The 12,902-nt window shown below is 47.7% G+C and overlaps 1 long non-coding RNA gene across 1 annotated transcript in view; it reads left to right on the top strand.

Annotated features, from left to right (window-relative positions):
- LOC127605754 (uncharacterized) overlaps positions 1 to 5,747 on the top strand; it is a 90,785-nt gene extending 85,038 nt beyond the window's left edge. Inside the window, exon 2 of the long non-coding RNA XR_007963650.1 lies at positions 5,580 to 5,747. This is a non-coding gene — a long non-coding RNA (uncharacterized LOC127605754). The remainder of the gene's footprint in view (positions 1 to 5,579) is intronic.
- Positions 5,748 to 12,902: the final 7,155 nt, after the last annotated feature.

Genomic DNA, 12,902 nt, shown 5'->3' with positions numbered 1-12,902 from the left:
GGGATGTGAATCTGAGCACTGAGGACGATTCGATACACATCACGATCCACTGCCAGCGATGCGATACTTAAACGATACATGGAATTTTCTGGCGATACGTTTCACCGTCGTCACGATGCGATACGATTCGATACACATTAAGTTCAAATCAATGCGATCCGATACGATACAATGCAATTTGTTGCGATATTGTGCAATTAAACATGATGCAAATAAGCAAAGAAAAAAAGCTTTTAAAAAGATGGAATTCAGTATGGTATTACAAAAAGGATACCACTTTATTACTTATAAAGAGTAGAACTTGTAAAACAACTTATTTAAGCCCTTTCACAATTGGGTTTTGTGCAAAGAAAATGTAAACAATTTGACACCTGAGACTCACAGCTGTTGCTATAGTGTAAACACAAACAGACTCTCACTGAGTGTCTTATATGAAATATTCATATATATATATATATATATATATATATATATATATATATATATATATATATATATATATATATATATATATATATATATATATATATATATACACAGTATATGAATCTATAGCGCAAGATGTCCACCCATCCACTGTAAGTGCAACTCTTTGCGCACTGTTCAGCGACACCGTAATCTCACTTCTCACTTTGTTGTACACATCGGGAATATGTTTGTAAGTGAACACAGACCTGTCTGGTATTTTATACCTGGGTTCCAAAACGTGCACGAGCTGTCTGAAACCCTCGTTGTCCACCACGCTAAGGCTGGGGGTCTTTGCATATGAAATAAGCAGTGGCCTTAGTTATAGCCATTGCGCGGTCACAGTGAGTTGCAAGGGGACTCCCAAAATAAGAGGCAATTTTTTTCTGATCCTGACCTGGTTTCCAGTAAGTCAGATTTCCTGTATTATGGAGATCTACAATAAATATAATTTCGTGTTTTTTTTCTGCCATTATTTTGACATATAAAATGCTTTGGGATGTTATATGGATTTTTTTGCTCTTTATAAGGATTTGTTTGGTAGTTTATACAGGTTGGTGCTCCGAAAAGTTGACAGATATGGGTCTATGTGGCGAGGCTGTGCAAACTCTGCTCACATGTTCGTGCTTGAGAACTTGGGTTCTACCTGTTTAAATGATTTAACAGGTTTGTTGTAATGTTTTGTTGTTGACGACATACAGTACTATGCACTACAGCAGTGTTTTTCAAACCTTGTGTCGTGGCACACTTTGACAGGTGTGCCATGGGAAACTATCCAATTTGTATGCCTGTGCGGTCTTTCGCCCAGAAAGACCGCACAGGCACAGGCGTGCCCACAAATGACAGAGCTCAGCATCGAGGTGCAGTAGGAACGTAGCCTTGACAAATTTTGCAACATCTATAAATTTATTTTTAAAGGTCAAGTGTGAAGTAATTTCAGAAAACCCCAAATGAAATATTTTTATCTCACAAGTATCCATCCATCCATCCATCCATCATCTACCGCTTATCCGGGGCCAGGTCGCGGGGGCAACAGCTTTAGCAGGGAAGCCCAGACTTCCCTCTCCCTAGCTACTTCGTCCAGCTCTCCCCGGGGGATCCCGAGTCGTTCCCAGGCAAGCTGGGTGACATAGTCTCTCCAGCGTGTCGTGGGTCTTCCTCGGGGTCTCCTCCCGGTGGGGCATGACCGGAACACCTCACCGGGGAGGCGGTCAGGAGGCATCCGAATCAGATGCCCAAGTCACCTCATCTGGCTCCTCTCGATATGGAGGAGAAGTGGCTCGACTCTGAGCCCCTCCCGGATGACCGAGCTTCTCACCTTATCTCTAAGGGAGAGCCCGGACACCCTGCGGAGAAAACTCATTTCGGCCGCTTGTAACCGGGATCTCGTTCTTTCGGTGACGACCCATAGCTCGTGACCATAGATGAGGGTTGGAACGTAGATCGACCGGTAAATTGAGAGCTTAAATTGAGAGCTTCGCCCTTTGGCTCAGCTCCTTCTTCACCACGACAGACCGATACAACGCCCGCATCACAGCAGACGCTGCACCAATCCGCCTGTCGATCTCCCGCTCCCTTCTGCCCCCATTCGTGAACAAGACCCCAAGATACTTGAACTCCTCCACTTGGGGCAAGATCTCCTCCCCGACCCGGAGGGGGCACTCCACCCTTTTTCGACTGAGGACCATGGTTTCAGATTTGGAGGTTATGATCTTCATCCCAACCGCTTCACACTCGGCTGCGAAACGCTCCAGTAAGAGATGGAGAGCCCTGTTTGAAGGAGCCAACAGCACCACATCATCTGCAAAAAGCAGGCATGCAATACTGAGGCCCCCAAAACGGACCCCCTCAACGCTTCGGCTGCGCCTAGAAATTCTGTCCATAAAGGTTATGAACAGAATCATGACAAAGGGCAGCCTTGGCGGAGTTCTACCCCCACTGGAAACGATTCCGACTTACTGCCGGCAATGCGAACCAAACTCTGACATCGGTGGTATAGTGACCGAACAGCCCGTATCAGGGGGTTCGGTACCCCATATCCTCGAAGCACCCCCCACAGAACTCCCCGAGGGACACGGTCAAACGCCTTCTCCAAGTCCACAAAACACATGTAGACTGGTTGGGCGAAATCCCACATACCCTCGAGGACCCTGCTAAGGGTGTAGAGCTGGTCCACTGTTCCACGGCCGGGACGAAAACCACACTGCTCCTCCTCAATCTGAGGCTCGACTTCCTGACGGACCCTCCTCTCCAGCACCACTAAATAGACCTTACCAGGGAGGCTGAGGAGTGTGATCCCTCTATAGTTGGAACACACCCTCCGGTCCCCATTTTTAAAAAGAGGGACTACCACCGCGGCCGGTCTGCCAATCCAGAGGCACTCTCCCTATTGACCACGCGATGTTGCAGAGGCGTGTCAACCAGGACAGCCCCACAACATCCAGAGCCTCGAGGAACTCCGGGCGGATCTCATCCACCCCTGGGGCCTTGCCACCGAGGAGCTTTTTAACCACATCGGTGACTTCAGCCACAGAGAAAGGAGAGCCCACCTCAGAGTCCCCGGGCTCTGCTTCCTCCAAGGAAGACGTGTTGGTGGAGTTGAGGAGGTCTTCGAAGTACTCTGCCCACCGGTTCAGAACGTCCCGAGTCGAAGTCAGCAGCGCCCCATCCCCACTGTACACAGTGTTAGTGGTGCACTGCTTCCCCCTCCTGAGACGTCGTATGGTGGACCAGAATTTCCTTGAAGCCGTCCGGTGTAGGCCCAGCCACCAGGCACTTGCCAACGAGCCCCACCTCAAGGCCTGGCTCCAGAGTGGGCCCCGGTGACCCGCGTCCGGGCAAGGGAAACCTTGGTCCTTCTATTGTATTCATCATGAGGGTCTATGAGCCGTGCTTTGTCTGGCCCCTCACCTAGAACCTGTTTGCCATGGGTGACCCTGCCAGGGTCATAAAGCCCCAGACAACTTAGCTCCTAGGATCATTGGGACACGCAAACCCCTCCACCACGGTAAGGTGACGGCTCACGGAGGGGACAAGTAAAGTAATTAAACAAAATACATGAAGGAAAGCATGAAAACATAATTTCTCTTTCATAAATTCAACAAAGTAATCGTTTTGTTAGGGAGGGGCCAGCCAGGCAGCCTCCTCAGCCAGGATGCTCCGCACCTCACACCTGAGACTCGTCAGCTCATCACCCGATCTCACCTCTAATTGGGAGTCGTTCTCAATGTTCACTTGAAAGAGCCGCACATGATTGTCAACTACTAATTGTCAGACACTAATTGTTCATTGGTCATTGACTGCATGAAGCCGAAATGGCTTCATGCATTACAAATAGTAAATGCACACAAAAGAGACAATGCTAGTAAGGAATAGTGAAGAAAATGAGGGACAGCTGGAAAGTTTTATCCGGACACATTTAAACTTTATTTACTTTATTTAGTCTTTACTAGAAAGAATGCCCAAGATGGCCGCTTGTGCACCAGTGTGTTCGGCGACGCTCCTGCCATTTCAGGTTTTTTTAACTTTTCGCAATGCTTGTTACCTCCCTAACAGCATCTCGGTTGGTTTATGATCGCCGATCGTTGTTATTGATTCAGCAACACGTCGGAGATTCGTCCGCGTTTTGGCAAGACGGTGGTGAAAAGACGCTACCTCCGTTCTTGGCTAACCTGCCGGCTAATCTCTTCCGCGTTCGCTCGCCCCCTTCACAGAAGCGCCGCCGTCGTCACCGCAGCCACGACAAACGTAGCGGTCAGCTCGTGAAGCTAAAACGGGATCTGAGACACACTTCGATTGCTCCGGCGTGGTGTGCCCTCGACCCCATCGCCTCGTGCTTGCTAACAGTCTTTGCCTCTCCCATCGCGCCATGGCATTTCTACCCTCCATGTCTTTCTCGGGGAGGAATCCAGCGAAAGCTTTTGAGGGAATTCCCCCGGGCTCGGCGATCGGAAGAGGCAATCCCTCCCGTTGCTACTCCCACAAGGATAGTGTTGTTAAACGCCCGGTCGCTGACGAACAAGCCCCATATTATGAGGGAGTATTTCCTTTCCAATGACTTGGATTTCCTGTGTCTGACGGAGACTTGGGCAGGTACTGGTGAGTACAGCGCTTTGCTTGAATTGTTGCCACCTGACTGTGGTTTCCTCAATACCCCAAGGACATCAGGCCGTGGTGGAGGTACGGTATCTTTAAGAACAATTTCAAATGTAAACGGTGCACATTCACCACTTCGGCCACCAGCTTTGAAGCAACCTTCTTTGAAGTCGGTCGGACACAATCACTTTGTGCTGTCATTTACCGTCCTCCTAAATACAACAAAGACTTTTTAAGCGACTTTTCAACCTTTCGTGGGGAAATCAGGCTGTGATATGATCATATGCTCCTAATGGGGGATTTTAATATCCATGTGTGCTGTCCGGAAAAAACGCTTGCAAAAGACTTCTGAAGACTTATCGACTCTTTAATTTCGTGCAGTATGTGACCAGCCCGACACATGAACAAGGACATATTTTCGACCTTGTCCTAGCTTATGGTCTACCGGTGTCAAATCTGGAAGTCCTTGAAAATGGGATTTCTGATCACATGGCAATTTTGTTTGACGTAGTCTTATCGCATGTTGCTGTGAAATCTGCCGCTCCTAGTTGTAAACGCCGAATTTTTAACCCTCGCACTGCTAGTCGTTTCTCTGATGCCTTTAATAACCTTTGCGTACCCTCGTCACAGAGGAACTCACCTCTTGGTTCAACTCGTCATGCCGTGCCATCCGGGATTTGGTGAGTCCTTCAAAAACTGTGCTCCCAAAACCTAAACCCGAGCCATGGTTTAACGACATTACCCGCGGAGCTAGGCAGGGGTGTCGCAAAGCCGAGCGCAAGTGGTAAAAAGACAAATTGCATGTCTCTTATCAAATTTGGAAAGACTGCTGGCGTAACTACCAGCTCACAGTAAAAGAGGCCAAAAGAGAATGTCTGTTGGACCTTATTCAAGCTAACCGTCACAACCCACGCACACTATTTAAAACGATAGATTCTGTACTCAAACCCCCTCTGCCTACTTGCTCGGATTCTTCACCAGAGATGTGCCACAAATTCCTTCAGCTTTTCATTGATAAGGTCTCTACAACTAGGACACCGGTCTCAAATACCGCATCTGACCCCTCTGTCCATGTTCCATGTTCAGCTGTGCTAAATTCCTTTGAAACTTTGTCCTTGGCGCTTTTGGAGGATGTAGTTCGCCAGACGAAGCCATCTGGCTCCCCTTGCGACTCTCTTCCCCCGCACTTCTTTCAGGAGGTTCTCCCGAGTGTTGGTGCATCGGTCTTGGATATCATCAACTGCAGCCTCTCTTCTGGTGTAGTTCCCCAACAGTTTAAACATGCTGTGGTCCAACCCTTGATCAAGAAACCTGGTCTTGATCCAGATGTGCTGTCAAGTTTCAGGCCCATTTCCAAACTGCCTTTCATTTCCAAAATTCTGGAAAAAGTGTTGCACATGCAGTTGAAACTTTTCTTGGATGAACCTAACATCTTGGAGGTCTTCCAGTCAGGTTTCAAGACGATGCATAGCACGGAGTCAGCCCTGTTACACGTTTCTAATTACATCCTCCTGGCAAATGACTCTGGAGACCACGCGTGTCTAGTTTTATTGGACTTAACTGCAGGATTTGATACAGTGGATCACAGTATTGTGCTGACTCGTTTGCAGCACTTGGTGGGCATTGGCGGCAGTGCTCTTGAGTGGTTTAGGTCCTATTTAGCTGACAGAACCGTTTGTGTCAGCCTTGGCTGATCTGAGTCACGCACTGCTCCCCTGTCATGTGGTGTTCCACAGGGCTCAATTCTGGGGCCTCTGCTGTTCTCACTGCATCTGTTCCCATTCGGTTCCATCTTAATGAAACATGGTATTCCCTTCCACTGCTATGCAGATGACTGCCAGATCTATGTCCCACTGAGCAAGAAAGACGCCTTCTCATTAAGGCCACTCCTATCCTGTCTGGAAGAAATCAAAACCTGGATGGCACAACATTTCTTGAAATTCAACGAAAAGAAGACAGAGGTGATATTGTTTGGTCCCAGTGGCCCTTGTACATTCCATCCTGTAGACTTGGGCCCCCTGTCTCCTTATCTTAAGTAAACAGTCTCAAACTTGGGCCTTAAACTGGACAGTGATTTCAAACTCGATCGGCAAATTGGTGCCGTTGTTAAATCCAACTTCTTTCACCTTAAACAGCTGGCCAAAATAAAACCTCTCCTCTCACGTGAACACTTTGAGACAGTAATTCATGCCTTTGTCAGATCCCGGCTTGATTACGGCAATGCCCTTTCCTTTGGAGTCAGCCAGTCCTCCATTAAGCGCCTTCATCTGGTCCAGAATGCCGCTGCTCGCCTCTTGACCGGTACTCGTAAGAGGGAGCACATAACTCCTACTCTGGCATCCCTTCACTGGCTCCCCATTCATCTTAGAGTTATTTTCAAGATCCTCCTCTTTGTTTTCAAATCTCGGAATAATCTTGCGCCACCTTACCTCTCTGAGCTAATCCGCCCCTACACACCTGCGCCTCAGATCTGTGGACCAGACATTATTAGAAGTACCAAGAACTAAACTGAGGCTCAGAGGAGATCGAGCCTTTTCTGTTGCTGGTCCCTCTCTCTGGAATGATCTCCCACTGAACATTCGGCAAGCCTCCTCGCTGCCCATCTTCTAAACCCTCCTCAAAACTCACTTGTATTCTTTACCATTCGACTCAGCATGACTTGGATTCGTTCTTTGGTGCTTTCCACCGCCTTTATTACCGATTTGTTCTGTTTATTGTGCATGTTAAATTGCTCCATGTACAGCCCTTTGTATGAAGAGATGGCTGTTTGAAAGTGCTCTATAAATACTGTTGACTTGACTTGACTTGTTGACTTTATTGACAATACAAAGAAAAAATGTAGAGTCGATAAGGAAGAAGAAACCAAGAACAACATTCATGATATTAATGAAGGTGCTTGTGCCTTGAATCTAATGCAACTGTCTAAACTGTGCATTGTGGCAATGTCAATTCCTCTCAAGAATATCTTCTCCATAAAAGGGCAGATTCAGTACTTTTTGACGGAAGAAAACATGTCAACTGCTCAAAGCAGATGAGTGTTTTTCTCATTGCCAATCTTAAATATAATAATAATAATAATAATAATAATACATTTCATTTATAAGGACCTTTCAAAACACAAAAGGACACTTTACAATCAAAACAAGAACAATACAACCACAGATAAAATTATAAATAATAAAAGGAGAGATTAATTTAAACTGAATAACGATTTTAAATAGTTGACGCTGGCAACATCGCCGTCGCAAGGAGCATGAGCCAACTCAGCCAGGCCGGCCAACACGCCATGGTCCGCGCATCGGCCGCCGTTTCTGCCGTTGTCTCTGCGTGGCCGGCGGGAAGAGGTGATGCCCCTGGAGCCATCGAGGTGGAAGCCTCAACGAGATCCGTGGCGGATGCACCTCCGGGAAGGACGAGGAGCGATGCCCGGGAAGCGGTGCAGCTCAGGCGGGGACAGTGTTGTGTCCAAGGACCGGCAACCCGAGGCCAAGACCAAGGACGATGCCAAGGCCAAGACGAAGGACTTGGAAAATTTTCCGGGGCAAGGCCAAGGCCAAGGACTTGAAATATTTTCCGAGGCCAAGGCCAAGGACCAAGGACTTCCCTCCGAGGCTAAGGCCAAGGACCAAGGACTGATTTTGAAACTGAGGCCTAGCCGAGGACATGTATAAAACAATGCTATCATACCACCTAACAATGCAATAACCACTGAACACCGGGCTGCCTCCCGATTACTTGTGCTCTCTTGTCTTTCTTGTGGTACAGTCATGAACACTGACCTAAACTGAGACCAGTGAGGTCTGGGTTCTTTTAATGTTGTTCTAGGTTCTTTTGCAACTTCCTGTTCGCCGCTGTTCCCAGTTTTATCCATTTGTGGATAAACCCCCATGAGTCGTCACCTTACCGTGGTGAAGGGGTTTGTGTGTCCCAATGATCCGAGGAGCTAAGTGGTCTGGGGCTTTATGCCCCTGGCAGGGTCACCCATGGCAAACAGGTTCTAGGCGAGGGGCCAGACAAAGCATGGCTCAAAGACCACTTATGATGAGAAAAATATATGGACCAAGGTTTCCCTCGCCCGGACGCGGGTCACCGGGGCCCTCCTCTGGAGCCAGGCCTGGAGGTGGGGCTCGTTGGCAAGCGCCTGGTGGCCGGGCCTACACCCATGGGGCCCGGCCGGGCACAGACCGAAGAGGCAACGTCGGTCCCCCTTCCCATGGGCTCACCACCCATGAGAGGGGCCAGAGGGGTCGGGTGCAATGTGAGCTGGGCGGCAGCCAAAGGCGGGGGTCCGATCCTCGGCTGCAGAAGCTAGCTCTTGGGACATGGAATGTCACCTCTCTGGCAGGGAAGGAGCCCGAACTGGTGTGTTAGGTCAAGAATTTCCGACTGGATATAGTCGGACTTGTCTCCACACACAGCCTGGGTTCTGGTACCAGTTCTCTCGAGAGTGGTTGGACTCTCTTCCACTCTAGAGTTGCTCACGGTGAGAGACGCACAGCAGGTGTAGGCATACTCATTGCCCCCCGGCTCAGTGCCTGTACATTGGGGTTCACACTGGTAGACGAGAGGGTTGCCTTCTTCCGCCTTCGGGTGGGTGGACGGGTCCTGACTGTTGTTTGTTGCAGGAGGGAGCGCGATATCGACAAGCGGATCGGCGCAGCGTCTGCTGTGATGCGGACGTTATATCGGTCTGTCGTGGTGAAGAAGGAGCTGAACCAAAGGGCGAACCCCTCAATTTACCGGTCGATCTACGTTCCAACCATCATCTATGGTCACGAGCTATGGGTCGTGATCGAAAGAACGAGATCCCGGTTACAAGCGGCCGAAATGAGTTTTCTCCGCAGGGTGTCCGGGCTCTCCTTTAGAGATAAGGTGAGAAGCTCGGTCATCCGGGAGGGGCTCAGAGTCGAGCCACTTCTCCTCCACATCGAGAGGAGCCAGATGAGGTGGCTTGGGCATCTGATTCGGATGCCTCCTGAGCGCCTCCCTGGTGAGGTGTTCCGGGCATGTCCTACCGGAGGAGACCCCGAGGAAGACCCAGGACATGCTGGAGAGACTATGTCACCCAGCTGGCCTGGGAACGTCTCGGGATCCCCCGGGGAGAGCTGGAAGAAGTAGCTCGGGAGAGGGAAGTCTGGGCTTCCCTGCTAAAGCTGTTGCCCCCGCGACCCGGGGTAAGCGGTAGATGATGGATGGATGGATGGATGGATGGCTCTGACAGTGGTTCGTTGGAGCCCCAGGAGCTTGGAAATAGGTTTGTAACCTTTTCCAGGCCGATAGATTAAAAAAAATGATCTTGAATTTCTTTTGATTTTTGATTTTTCTTGAGATTTTGTAGCCTACTTCACTTTGTCTGACAGAATCTATTTATGTGATTTCTTGACTCCACAAATGTGGTGCCAGGGTATTGCCTGTAAAATTGAACTAAGCTTTCCCAAAATTGTCATTTATAACAGTTACTTTGTGATTTAACAATGGGGGGAGCAATTACTTTTTCACGTAGGGTGAGGTAGTCTGGGATTTTTTTTTTTTTTTGTGATTTCATAAATTAAATTGGCATTTCAAAACTGCATTTTGTATTTTCTTGGGTAGTCTCTGTGTGATATTAAAATTGGTTTGATGAACTGAAACCTTTGTGTGTTATAAATATGCAAAGAAAACAGAATCAGGAAGGTGGCAAATACTTTTTACAGCACTCTTTTTAAAAGTTTAGCTGATCACAACTTGAGCCTTGATTTATTACCCACTGATCCAACAAAAACTGAAATCGGGAGAACTTGTGACATTTTTCTCCAAAACATAACAATAACTATCATTAAACAAAGACTTTTTCAGAAAGATGTGCCCTCTGTTTCATATGTTATTTTTATTTGAATAATCTTGTTGAGTCTATGATGGTGTTGTGCACAGGTGTCAAAGATCCAGCCTGCCACAGCATTTTATGTGGCCCCGCCGCAAAAAAAATCATGTGTCAACTTGCATGATCCTTGTAAAATCTGGACTGAAATGTGAAATTTTCATGTGTGGTGAGTAACCTTGAGATAATAATTTTGTTCCCATTGTTTACACTCATTTGAACAATAACTGAGAAATTGTAATTGTTGACTGATTTAAAAACCTGTAATCCATTAATTTGTTGGCTAAAGTAATAATGTGATGAGACGCTTAAACATTTTTGTGGTTTCACTTTCATAACAGCCCTCCAAGGCAAAACGTAACTTCAAAGTGGCGACAAAAATGAGTTTGACAAGTCTGATGGAGTTGCCTGTCTTGTTTGTGCACAGCATGGAATCGGTTCCCACTTAGTGACGGTGTTGATGTGGGTGTGACTACTGTAGTTGTTCGTTAGTATTTGAGCCCTGCGACTGAATGGCAACAAGTTCAGGATGTCGTCTATCTTCCACCCAGTCAGTTGGGATAGGCTCCAGCACCCCCGACCCCACACACGAATCTGTCCAGGATAAGTGGTGCAGAAAATGATTGAGGGATGAATGGATAATCTTGTCAATGGTCTTTATTGGAGAAGAATCTGGGACCTGGCTGTTAAATATTTGATGGGCAACAGCGTAAAGGAAATAGAATTCAAAATAATCCACAGATATGACCTATGCATGGTTTTCTTACAGCGGTTTAAAAAAAAACATTGACACGATGTGTTCTCTTTGTGAAGAATCTCCTGAAGATGTGTTATATTTGTTTGGGGATTAAAGTAATAAACCCACAGCTGCCATCAGCAGGATGGGTCCACAACCCCGAGCTGCAAGTTTTTACTTTACTACTACTTGATTGAAGATTTAATACAATTTGAAGCAGGAAAATCGCCAAAACAACAACTGGTGCCACCATTTTTGATGACGTGGGGGCATAAACTGATGATGTAACACACACTGTCCCAATTCTGTAACAACCATACGCTTGTAACCTTAATTCTTGAACATGCACTTTTACTACCTCAAAGAGGATTGTGGTGTGTAGTGTGGGTGTTTGGGAGCGAGCCTTTAATGCACATGAACGTGAGAGGACCGAGGATTGGGAGCTTCCACGAATAATTGAGGGACGTCAGATGTGCGAAGCATGGTGATTGATTGGTTAGCACATCCGTCCCACTGTGCAGAGTTCTTGGGTTGGAATCCGTCTATGCCCTTTCTTTATGGAGTTTACATGGTCCCCGTGCCAGTGTGGGTTTTCATACACAATAGGTTTATTTACCATTCTATATTTCTTGGTGTTATTGTGACCTTGAATGGTTCTTTGTCTTTGTGTGCCCTGCGATTGGCTGGTAACCAGTTCATGGTGTACCTCACCGACAGCCTGAAGACTGCTGGGAGAGCGGCTCTGATAATGGAAGGATGAACCTCAGATATATGCTCTGCAGAAGTCCTGTTGCTCCTCTATGCTGACGTGTGACAACGTGTGTGCACTAAGACTGAATGATATTATTATAATCCATGTTTGTGACATTTCTTAATTGCTAGTTTAGTTATTCATAATTTGCGGAATGTCTGTTTTATGTTGGGGCGGTATTTAATAGCAAAAAGACTTCATTACGTTGGCTCATGGTTACTATGTAGCGACACCACTCAGGTGAAGCGCGACTCAGCAGTCAATAGTCCGCTGCTCTTCGCTGTTCGTGCATCAGCGTGGATGTCTAGGCACTAGCCAAGCCACAACAACAGCTAAGCTAGTGGAGTTGAGACGACACCACGCTCGAGGTTGGGCGGACACGCTCTCTCTCCAGTTATCTGTATGTTTCTGTTCTTTTCTTTTTCTATCCAAATATATATTTTTCTACAAACCATAGCTGTCCTTTTTCCGAACCACAAACCCCGTTGAATTTTTTTCGCCCAATTCGCTCCTCTCCCCTGGCATCTCTGCTGCGAGCCGCATTCTTCTCGTCCTCGATCGGACTTCTGCGCGACGCTTCATGGTCGACTCCGCCGTCGATGTCAGTGTTGTCCCTCGAACACCAGCAGAGTGCCATCACCCGACCAGCGGGTCCTCCCTCCGAGCAACCACCCTGCACCCTCTTCATCTCGCTACCCGAACCTGTTGCGGCATTCCCCGAACCTGACGAACTCTGCGCCGATGACCGAACCAGTGCCTCACAATGTCATTCATCTCATCGAGACGACCGGTCCAGCCAAGTTCCAGCGTTCTCGACAACTGGCCCCCACAAAGCTACAGATCGCTGAAGCTGTGTTCTGACCACGTTCCAGTTCGGTATCATCCGTCCTTCGAGCAGCTAATGGGCCATGAGGACACCGACTCCATTGACCGACCATCAACCGACTCGAACCGGCAGTCGCAGAGCAGCAGTTTCTTTGCTCACGAACAGCGACGTT

This window comes from Hippocampus zosterae, chromosome 8, assembly GCF_025434085.1.
Source record: "Hippocampus zosterae strain Florida chromosome 8, ASM2543408v3, whole genome shotgun sequence".
Classification (NCBI taxonomy): domain Eukaryota; kingdom Metazoa; phylum Chordata; class Actinopteri; order Syngnathiformes; family Syngnathidae; genus Hippocampus; species Hippocampus zosterae.
This window is presented reverse-complemented; position numbering and strand designations above follow the sequence as displayed.